This window comes from Tupaia chinensis, unplaced genomic scaffold, assembly GCF_000334495.1.
Source record: "Tupaia chinensis unplaced genomic scaffold, TupChi_1.0 Scaffold000465_1, whole genome shotgun sequence".
Lineage (NCBI taxonomy): Eukaryota > Metazoa > Chordata > Mammalia > Scandentia > Tupaiidae > Tupaia > Tupaia belangeri.
The window spans coordinates 2,669,906-2,678,241 of NW_006159974.1; the positions used below are offsets into that span (position 1 = coordinate 2,669,906).

At 44.9% G+C, this 8,336-nt stretch overlaps 1 long non-coding RNA gene across 2 annotated transcripts; it reads right to left on the reverse strand.

The window, feature by feature from the left end:
- Window positions 1-2,999: 2,999 nt before the first annotated feature.
- LOC102493989 (uncharacterized) lies at window positions 3,000-3,806 on the reverse strand. 2 transcript variants are annotated; one of them, XR_335601.2, is made up of 3 exons: window positions 3,667-3,806; window positions 3,355-3,594; window positions 3,000-3,248 (listed from the first exon to the last, which is right to left on the reverse strand). It is a non-coding gene; the product is annotated as an uncharacterized LOC102493989 (long non-coding RNA). The 2 variants fall into 2 exon arrangements; XR_001370917.2 differs by having other exon boundaries at window positions 3,355-3,561; window positions 3,667-3,802.
- Window positions 3,807-8,336: the final 4,530 nt, after the last annotated feature.

Below are 8,336 nucleotides of genomic sequence, written 5' to 3' on the forward strand. Positions count from 1 at the left end.
GGAAGGGAACTGCCTGTAGAATGTAATTTTTCTCAGTCCACCACATTGGCCTTTTCCTCACCCATTCTAAGTAATCCAGCCCAGATCCCTGGAGGACAGCAGTGGGACTGGAGAAAGAACTTCCCAACTGGGAGAAAAACATATGGGGTCTCCTGGGGTGAAGATTTAGGGAGGGCATGATTCTTATCCACCCAACCCTCTACTGAAAGAGAACAGTGGGGGATGCAGATCCTGGACCAGAAGGAAAGTTGCTTCTTGGGCAAAAATCCCACCTTAGGTACCCTTCTTTCCGGTCCCCCAGATCCCAAATACTTCCCCTGTTCTAAGGCTGCTTGATTTCATGAGGTGGCAGTGGTAGGGTAATGGGTGGGCCCAGCTGGGACCAGGGGTCCTTCTTTATTTTTCAGAGGTCACCCATCCTGTTAAAGAGGAGCTCTTGTGGTATAGAGCGTCAGTGAGTGCTGGTCCCTGATCCCCCTTTTCTCTTCCCAGTCATGTCCTGTGTTCCCCTTCTTTCCTATTACCACCAAATTCCCTGATAATTTCAAATCTTTTCTCCCCCTTTTTCCCTGGAACCCTATACAAACCCTTGACACTCCCTTGTCACTCCCTTGCTTAAATCCTCTGTGGCTTCATATCGTTTTCAGGGAAAAATCCAAACTGCTGCCTTGTCTGAAATGCCCTGCTCTCAGACCTTGGCCTGGTAGGCTCCTTGCCTATCTGGACTCTGTGCAAATGTCATTACTTATTTGTCTGTGTGTGTGTGTGTGTGTGTGTGTGTGTGTGTGGTTTTATTAATTCTGCCATAGGGTGAGTGCACTAGCCAAGGAGAGAGAGAAAGAGAAACTCTCCTGTGGGAAATGGTCAAGCTGCAATCCTTTCTCCTCCATCTCTTTCTACTCTTGGGATTTGGGGCACAAGCACACATGTACATGTGCCTGGTGTGTGTCTCAAGCTGTAGGGCCAGGACTCGAACCATGCTCTGAGCCATGTGGGATCTAGCTGCCTTAATCACTATGCCAGGGGGCTGGCCCAGCAAATGTTACTAGTTCTTTTAAAAAATCTCTCTCTCTCTCTCTCCCTCTCTCTGTCTATCTATCTACCTACCTACCTACTGTAGGGTGCATGTGCTCACCAAAGAGACAGAAAGTGAGAAATCACCCCCCAGGGGGGATAGCATGCCACAATCCCCTCTCTTCTATTCTCTTCTCATGATTTGGGGCACGCATGCACATGCACCCAGAGTGTTTTAAGCCACCAGGTCTGGTACTCAAACTGTAGTTGACCATGTGGGAGTCCAGTGATGCAACCATTATACCATCTGCTGGTCCCTGTCATTATTTCTTTTTTTTTTTTAAGATAAATTTTTGCTATAGGGTGTGTGTGCTCACCAGAGAGACAGAAAGTGACAAATCACTCCCCAGGGAAGGTGGCTATGCCAAAATCACCTCTCCTCCATTCTCCCTCTTAGGATCTGGGGCACTCACACACACACACACCTGGTGTGAATTTTAAGCTGCTGGGTCCAGGACTTGAACCATGGTTGACTACATGGGAGTCTAGTGACATAATAATTACACCATCCACTGGTCCCACTTCTTTATGGACTCTTTCTCTGGCTACTGACCTAGAGATCAAGAGAAACCCACCCTTGAGATCATCTTCTATCTTTTATCATTCTTTATTTTTTCATAATTTCCTAATAATATCTGAAATAATCATATTTACTTACCAATATAGTTAGGGATGCAGCAGTGAAACATTCTAGTAATGAGTATGAAAAGGTCAGCCTAGCCTCGTGGTGTAGCCTAGCCCCAGCTCCAGGCCAACCAGTATAAATCTTTAAGACAGCAGGCCTGTGTAGGAAATGCCATTTTCAAAGCGATTGAGAACCTATGTGCATGAAATAAAAGGAATAGTACTTAACAGAGTTGAGAAATGACGATTGGGCTGGCCCCATGGCCTAGTTGTTAAGGGAACTGGGTCCCATGCAGCTGGCCGTGTAGTACAAGTCTTGGACCTGGCTTCTTGTAAAACACACAGGGCTCATGTACATGTGTGCCCCAAATCCCAAAGAGAAGGGATTGCAGCGTGACCTCGTCCCACCACCAGGGAGTGCTTTCTCCCCTACCCCTCTGCCTCTGTTTCTCTCTGGTGAGCACACTTGCCCTCTGGCAAAAAAAAAAATAAAAAGGTGGGTTGGACCAATTGATTGCTCTGCTCTCTGCCACCTTTCAGAGGCTCAGATTTGGATCCTGTGCTCACTGTGCATACTCTTGAGTTTAAGGGACACATGGTCCCTCCCATTTCCTGCAGCCTTTGTTCCTAACAGTCCAAAGTGAGTTGTTTTTGAGCTGCCACTGAGAGAGTTGACCCAGGTAAAAGATTCTCTGTTGAAGTCTTTGAACGCTTTCTCTTTCCCCTCTTGGAGACAAAGTCCCAGCCCTGGATGCTGATCCTTTTTCTATCCATGTCCCTTCCTCCTTTCAGCCTCATTCAGTTTAATGTTTGAGCCATGGGGAGAGAGAACCAGCTGTGGGCTGGGCTCAGGCACAGAGCCCCCTTTCATGTCTCAGGGGGTGCAGTGTTCAAGGCACAACACGAGTGAGCCCCAGCAGAAAGGCCTTGGCCTCAGTTATTCTCGGGCACACAGACAGCGTGTGTGCGTAGCTGCTTGTGCACAGATGCGTGCGCTTGTAGGTGCTTGTGGCGATCTGTACCTATATTTTAACCTGCTCCTATTTTCTTCTCAGGAGTGGTAAGACAGAGATTAATTAGAGGAAAAGATGAGAGAGGGTGCGTGAGCACATCCCCCAATGGGGCATGGTTGTGTCACAATCCTTTTTTCTCCATTTCCCCTTCCTGTCAGGATTTTGGGCACGTGCACACATGCTTGGAGTGTTTTTCACACTGCCAGGGCTGGGATTCAAACTGTCATCAGCCATGTGGGGATCTAGCTCTCAATGCGCAGGCTTAATCACGGCGCTACAGGCTGGCTCTTAAATGTATTTATTTATTGAGAGAGGAAGAGAGAAAGAGAGATGCCCCCGACAAGGTCTTCATGACACAACCCAACCTCAGCCTCAACCAGCCATGATCATGGGCACATCCACGCGCCCGGTGTGTGCAGGGAGGCCCTAGGATGTGAACCCCAGACCTTTCCTTTGTGGATCCAGCATTGCAGTGTATTGAGGTACCATTGTGCTACCAGCTGGCTCTGTGACTGGCATTTTCTTCTCAGCAGGCATCTGAGGGAAGAAGCCCCCATCCAATGAGGTGTTAAGTCTATAGGACTATTGTGGAGATCTTCCTTCACTTATGTTCCCAGCACCACCAAGATATCCCCATGGTTACCAGTTTGGGAGTACAGGAAAATGGCAGGTTCAGAGGACTGGGCTTTTCCGAAGTGCCTGCATGTCTGGAAGGTGTTGCTGGTCGCCTTGTGCTAAGTCCTTTGTCCCCTGAGTTGTAGCTGCTGGACCTGCCAGTGCTGTCTACCCTTCTCTGGAGCTGTTTGTCTTCTTGCTCCAGCCTGGGGTCCTGGGCAGCAGCTTATAAGATCTCCAAGGGAGGCATTGGACTAAGGGAGAGAATCTTCTCTTCCCATCTCAGTCATCTGTTTCAGAAGGGGTGCCCACCTGTCCCACATCTGTTTGCCCACCTCACCTGGCATGCTGCATCTGTCCCTCTGCTGAAGCTGAGTCATGACCTTCTGTCTGTTTCCCTTTCTGGTTAATGCTTCCGGAAGTGAGCGGTTGTGAGAGGCAGGTTTTAGGAGGCGGGGCTTGGTTTATTGTATTGAGGGAGGAGTCTGTGCACTGGCCCAGCTGGGACGAAGCAGCGGCAGAGGTTGTCCTACCTAGGACAGATGGCTGTAAGAAGGCTGGTCTTCTGGAGGCAGGGACTCGGGGAAGCCTGTATCACCCTTCACCATTCTTTTCTAGAGATCCATAGAGTTTAAGTTACTGTACTCTGAAGCCAGACTGCTGGGTTTTCGTTCTACTATTTACTGGCTATATGGACTTGGGCATGTTACTTAATGCCTCCATGACTCGACTGTCTCACTTGTGAAATGAAGATGATGCAGAATTGTTGTGAGGACATAATGAATTAGTCCATGGACAGACTTAGAACAGTGCCTCCCACAGGTATGCTGAATACGTGTTTGGTTTTACCTTGAATTCTTTCTTTTAAAAAAAATTTTTTTTCAGAGGTTTTTGCTATAGGGCATGTGCGCTCGCCAGAAAGACAAAGAAAGACAGAGAGACAGAAAGCGAGAAATAACTTCTGGGGGGATGGCCATGCTGCAATCCCTTCTTCTCCATTCTCCTCTCAGGATCTTGGGCACGCACGCACAAGCGCCTGGCGTGAGTTTAAGCCACTGGGTCTGGGACTTGAACTGCGGTCAACTACATGGGAGTCTAGCAATATAGCTATTACGCCAACTGCTGGTCTCGGTTTTACCTTGATTTCTAATTGATATCTAGAAGTTCTTTATGGATCAGGGACATTAGCACTTTACCTATGATATGAATTATAAATATTTTAACACAGTCTTCTATTTTTACTTATTTAATTTCATTTGTTATTATTATTTAATTTGACCAGAGAGAGACAGAGTGAGAGAGAGAGAAAGTGAGAAAGCAAGCCACCAGGTCTAGGACTTGAATTGCTGTTGTCCATGCACAAGTCCAACACCCCAACCACCATGCCACCTGCTGGCCCCCAAATCCAGAATCTTATAAAAGTAAAAGGAGGGATGCAAGTGATGTGATATTTAAGGCACTGGACTCCCCACATTTAAGGCACTGGACTCCCCACAAGTTCGACTGCAGTTCAAGTCCTTGACCTGGAGGCTTGGAAATCATGCCGGACCTGTGTGCCTGCAAACCCAAGATCCCAGGAGAATGAAGGAAAAGGGATTGTGGTGTGGCCATCCCCTCCGGGGAATGATTTCTAACCTTTCCTCTTACTGTCTCTCTCCAAAGCACATGCACCCAAGGTAAAAAAAAAAAAAAAAAAAAAAGAAAGAAAGAAAAAAGGAATAATATAAAGAGACCCCTTATACTCTTCAGCCAGTTTTTCCCAATGGTAACATCTTGTTTAACTTGAGTACAAAATCACCAACAGAAATTGACCTTGATATAAACCACAGACCTATTCATATTCCACCAGCTTTACAGGTATCTATACAGGTGCGTGTATTTAGTTCCATGCAATCTCAAGACACCTGTGAGAATTCCTGTACCATTACCACCACAGTAAAGATATAGAATGATTTCATTACAGGAATACCTCATGCCCCTTTTAAATCTCTAGCTACCTTTCTCACTGTTCCTTGTATAACCTCTGGCAACTACTGACCTGCTTTCTAACTCTGTAATATTGTCCTAAAAGAAAGCTGGATAAATGGAGTCATATGATATGTAGCCTTTTGGGATTGGCTTTCTTTCACACATCATAGTTCCCTTGAGATTCATCCAAGTTGTTGTGTCAATAGTTTGTTCCTTTTTATGGATGAGCAATATTCTATGGTCTGGATGTACCAGTTTCTTTAATCATTCACCTGTGAAAAGACACTTGAATTTCTTCTAGCCTGTTGGCTCTCACAAATAAAGCTTCTAGGAACATTCATGTACAGAAACTGCCACACTCTTTTCCATTGTACCATTGTATATTCCCACCAGGAATGTGCGAGTTAGCTGGTTAGTCTGCCATCTTCACCAGAATTTGTTATTATTGCTGTTTCTTATTTTAGCTGTTCTGATAGATATCTTGTAATAACTCATTCCGATTTTATTTTTGTAGAGATTTTTGCTATACGGTGTGTGTACTCACCAGGGAGACAGAAAGCAAGAAACCACCCCACCCAGGGGGGGATGACCATGCCACAATCCCTTCTCCTCCATTCTGCTCTCGGGATTTTTAGGCACACACGCACACACATGCCTGGCATGAGTTTCAAGGTGCCAGGTCCAGGACTCAAACTGCGGTTGACTATGTGGGAATCCAGTGTCTTAACCACTACAGCACTTAACCACTGCTGGCCCCTTTCATTCTGATTTTAATTTGCAGTTTTTTGATGGTTAATGCTGTTGAACAGCTTCTTTCATATATTTAAATAATTGCCGTCTGTGTGTCCTCTTTGTGTGTGTATGTGTGTGTGTATGCGTGTTTAATTTTGTAGAGCACATGTGCTCATTAGATACAGCGAGAGAAGGAAACAGAAATTACTCCTCAAGGGGTGTGGCCAAGCTGTAATCCCTTCTCCTCCATTCTCCTTTTAAAAAAAAAATTATTGCATTTAACTTTCATTTATTTATTTTAATTTGACCAGAGAAGGACAGAGTAGAAGAGAGAGAGAAAAAGAGAAAGTGAGAAAGCAAGCCTCCAGGTCTGGGACTTGAACTGCAGTCACGCATGTGGGAGTCCAGCTAAACCTTTAACCACTACACTATCTGCCAGTCCCCACAGAGCAAAACTTTTTAAATTTTGATGAGGTGCAGGACCAGCAGTTGGTGTAATAGCTATGTCACTGGACTCCCATGTAGTCAACTGTGGTTTGAGTCCCAGATACCATGGCTTAAACTCATGCCGGGCGCATCCTGAGAGGAGAATGGAGGAGAAGGGATCGCGGTGTGGCCATCCCTCCTGGGGGCTGATTTCTCACTTTCTGTCTCTCCGTCTCTCTCTGTCTTTCTGGTGAGCACACGTGCCCTATAGTACAAACCTCTCTAAAAAAATTTTTTTTTTCATGAGGTGCAATTTATCAATTTTTCTTTTTGTGGATTGTGCCTCTGGTGTCAAATCTAAGAATTCTCCTACCCCTAGGTCCTGAAGATTTCCTACTATGCTTTTGTTTAAGTTTATAGTTTTATATTTTACATTTAAGTCTGCAATTCATTTTGAGTTAATTTTGGTATAAGGTGTGACGTTTAGGGTGAGATTTTTTTTTTCTTGCTTATGAATGTTCAATTACTCTAGCATCACTTGTTTGGAAAAGGCTCTTTCTCAAAACACAATGGACACACGTACATACATGCCCCCAAATCCCAAAAGAGATGGAGGAGAAGGAATTGTCATATGACCATTTCCCATGAGGAGTGCTTTCTCTTCTCTCTCTGTCTCTCTGGTGAACACACAAGCTCTCTAGCAAAAAAAAAAGGGAAAGAAAGAAAGAAAAGCTCTTTCTCCAATGCATTGCTTTTACAGCTTTGTAAAAAATCAGTTGGACATATCTGTGTGGTCTATTTCTGGTTTCTTTAGTCTGTTCTATTGATCTATGTCTCTATCCCTTTGCTAATACCACACTGACTTGTAGTAAGCCTTAGCATTGGATAGAGTGATTCATCCCACTTTATTCTTCTTTTCAAAAACTGTTTTAGTAGTTAATTTGATGTTACTATTTTTAAAAGGAATTATTTTATTTAACTTTATTTATTTATTTTAATCTGACCAGAGAGGGACAGAGTGAGAGAGAAGGAAAGTGGGAAAGCAAGCCACTAGGTCCAGGACTTGAACTGTGATTGGCCATGTGGGAGTCCAGTGCCCTTAACCACCATGCAACTGTTCACCTTGATGTTTTTTGTTTGTTTGTTTTTGTTTTTTGAGAGTTTTTTGCTATAGGGCATGTGTACTTGCCAGAAAGACAGAGAGAAGCAAAGAGCTTGCAGGGGAGAAACCCCCCCCCCTCCCCGCTCAAGGGGGATGGCCATGTCGCAATCCCTTCTTCTCCATTCTCCATTCTCCTCTCGGGATCTTGTGCATGCATGCACACATGCCTGGTGTGAGTTTAAGCCACCGGATCCAGGACTCGAATTGCGGTCAACTACACTGGAGTCCAGTGACATAACCATTATGCTAACTGCTGGTCCCAGACGTTACTTTTTTACTATGCATATATTTTTACTTTTTTTTTTTTTTTTTTTTAATGTGCTTGCCAGAGAGACAGAAGGACAAGAGGAGAAAGCACCTCCCATGGGGAATGGTCATGCCACATTCTTCTCCATTTTTCCCTCCTTTTGATTCTGGGCATGCACGTACACATGCCCTGTGTGTTTCTCAGGCTGCTGGGTCTGAGACTCGAACCACACAGTTGCCCATGTGGGATCTGACTATCTTATCCACCAGGCCACAGAGTCAGGCCTATTTTTACATTTTTTTTTTTATGAGACTGGGAGATCGTTTTAGTGTAACTTGCCAAATGTCATTTTTTAAAATTTAAGATCTTTTCATCCTGTAGCATTTAGGATGAAATCCAGAGTCCTCATCTCAGTTCCTGGCTCCCATTCCTGAGAAGCCTCATCTGTTCGGCTGTCCTGTCTACTCTTCACCTG